Genomic DNA, 3464 nt, shown 5'->3' with positions numbered 1-3464 from the left:
TTGACGTGTTCGGGCATCCCTGTGACGTAGTCACCTATGTATGGCCATACGATGATGGATTCCGTCACATTGAGAGGGCCCTAAGAATATCTCTCCATCATTGGAGGAGCAAATCCCACTCTCGAGCTGTTCGTTCACTTGTCAAACTTTTCGGTGAACCTAAAAGTTATCATTATGATCACCTTGTTATAGATGACGTTTGAGCAACCCCAAAGTCCACCGTCTGGTAAGAAGTAACTAAGACACTCTCATGGTCTGAGGAACTAAAGTACACATGCTAACACTTCGTGTTATAATAGATGATTTCAGACAATATGATCACAAAGTATAACATACAAGATTGGGTCAATTCAATATGACCGTTCTTCTGACGCCATACCCACAATGTTTTTTTAGGACTATCATTGCACCTAAAGATATCCTAAGATCCGGAAAACGTGATCACCAACAACACTTGAGCCGGTCCTAGAGGCTAGGTCGGGAACCTATTGTTTGACCGTTTAGCATTCCACACATGCATACGAGTTTTCCACTGAATCGTATATTCCAGGATCATATCGGTTATAGCATGAAATATAAACTCTTAATTATGAATAATGGAAATATAATAATACAATATAATTGCCTCTATGGCATATTTCCTACAAAATTTTATATCATGTGCTGAAATTTACTATTACTTGTTACTACGGAAAACAATCCTTTGAGGGGTTTGTTCGGGGTATCTTCACCTCGACCAAAAGCACAAAGAGTTGCTCCTCAACCTACTGCACCTACTGAAAATATTTATTATGAGATTCCTTCGGGTATGATAGGAAACTGCTAACTAATTATTTATGCAAGAGATGGAACACTACATCCTGATATGCACCTAATCTATGTTGATGAAGTTTGTGGATTACTTAAGCTTTCAGGTTTACCCAGAGATGAAGTTAAGAAGAAGGTCTTCCTTTTATATTTGGGGGGAAAGTCATTGACATGGTATGGGCTATGTGATGATATTGGATCTTGGGATTGGAATCGACTGAAATTGGAATTTCATCAAAAGTTTTATCATGTGCATCTAGTTCATCGTGATCGGAATTATATATATAATTTTTGGCCTCATGAAGGAGAAAGTATCGCTCAAGCTTGGGGAGGCTTAAATACATGACGTATACATGCCCCAATCATGAGCTCTCAAAATAAATCATCTTACAAAATTTATATGCTTGACTTTCTCATGATAATCAAACCATGCTTGATTCTTCTTCGACTGGCTCCTTTATGAAGAAAACTATTGAATTCAGATGGGATCTTATGGAAAGAATTAAACGCAACTCTGAAGATTGGGAACTCGACAAAGGTAATGAGTCAGGTATAACACTTAAGTTTGATTGTGTTAAATCTTTTATTGATACCGATGCTTTTCACAAGTTTAGCACTAAATATGGACTTGACTCTGAGATAGTAGCCTCTTTTTGTGAATCATTTGCTACTCATGTTGATCTCCCTAAGGAGAAATGGTTTAAATATCACCCCATGTTAAATAAAAGATTGAGGATCCCGTTATAGTTAAAGATGTAACTATTATTTATAATGTTGATCCAGTTGTGCCTACTGCTTATATTGAAAAGGCACCTTTCCCTATAAGGATAAAGGAACATGCTAAAGTTTCAACCGTGGTTAACAAAAGTAATATTAGAACACCTAGACCCTCTGAACAAATTAAAGTTAAACCTAATGTTGCTATGGTTAAAGATCTCTTGGCTGATAATATTGATGGGCATGTTATTTATTTCTGTGGTGAAGCTGTCAGAATTGCCAAACTCGATACTAAAGATAAGAATAAACCTGTTGTCGGCATGCATGTTGTCTTTGTTAAAATAGGAGATCATTGTTATCATGGCTTATGTGATCTGATTGCTAGTGTTAGTGCTATCCCTTTTACTCTATATCAAGAAATTATGAATGATATTGCACCTGCTACCTTTCAAAGATGTGTGACTGCTATATTCTTTGACTTTTGTGAAAATATTGTTGAGGTTTTCATGGATGATTTTTATGTTTATGGGACTTCTTTTGATGATTTCTTAAGCAACCTTGAGAGTTTTGCAGAGATCTGAACAAACTAATCTTGTCTTGTATTGGGAGAAGTGTCACTTTATGGTGAATGAAGGTAGTCTTTGGGCATAAAATTTCTGAACAGGGTATTGAAGCAAACAAAGCTAAAGTTGATGCAATTGAGAAAGTGCCATATCCTAAAGATATTAAAGGTATAAGAAGTTTCCTTGGTCATGCTGGTTTCTATAGGAGGTTTATTAAAGACTTCTCTAAAATTTCTAGGCCCCTTACTAATCTCTTGCAAAAAGATATTCCATTTGTTTTTTATAATGATTGTGTAGAAGCCTTTGAAACACTTAAGAAAGCCTTGACATCTGCACCTATTGTTCAACCACCTGATTGAAACTTGCCTTTTGAATTATGTGTGATGCTAGTGATTATGCTATTGGTGTTGTTCTAGGACAAAGAGTTGATAAAAATAAATGTTATCCATTATGCTAGTAAGACTCTAGACAGTGCTCAAAGAAATTATGCTACTACTGAGAAAGAATTTTTAGCAGTTGTGTTTGCTTGTGATAAATTCAGATCTTACATAGTCGATTCTAAAGTAATTGTTCACACCAATCATGCTGCTATTAAATAACTTATGGAGAAGAAAGATGCTAAGCCTATACTTATTAGGTGGGGGTTTTTGCTACAAGAATTTGAGTTGCATATTACTAATAGAAAGGGAGATGAGAATCCCGTAGCTGATAACTTGTCTAGGTTGGAAAATATCCTTGATGACCCACTACCTATTGCTGATAGCTTTCTTAATGAACAACTAGCTGTCATAAATGCTTCTCGCAATACTCCTTGGTATTCAGACTATGCTAATTACATTGTTGCTAAATTTATACCACCTAGTTTCATATACCAACAAAAGAAAAAGTTCTTCTTTAATTTAAGACATTAGTTCACTAGTGGAAAAGGTGCTAGCCACAACTTACGTTGGTGGCGCGCCATTTACGACATTAGTAGGGGCATAGTGGTGGTGTTGGAAAACAGGGCAGCATCAGAAGTATATGGGATCAAGAATTTGTACCAGACGTAATATAGTGCTGTCATGGAATAACATGGAATGTCGGGTACTATTATATTTAGTTGTGGCGTGCTGTTGGTTCGGACGCCAGTATTGTTATTTTGTCAATGCCAACATTCTTAAATTTTTTTGGTATATTATTTTTTATAGTATATTATATTTTACTTTAATTAAATTTTTATTATTTTAAATAGAAATAATGGCATTTTTAAAATATGTACTTTGAGACTTTAAATTACTTTTTTCCTTTTTAGTTTAAGAATTGAAATATATAGTTTTGAGCCTTCAAATATGTAGTTTGACACCTCCAAAAAATTTATTTTTTAGTTTTTTATGTGGT

This window comes from Triticum aestivum, chromosome 6A (genome assembly GCF_018294505.1).
Source record: "Triticum aestivum cultivar Chinese Spring chromosome 6A, IWGSC CS RefSeq v2.1, whole genome shotgun sequence".
Lineage (NCBI taxonomy): Eukaryota > Viridiplantae > Streptophyta > Magnoliopsida > Poales > Poaceae > Triticum > Triticum aestivum.
Note: the sequence above shows the minus strand (reverse complement) of the source record.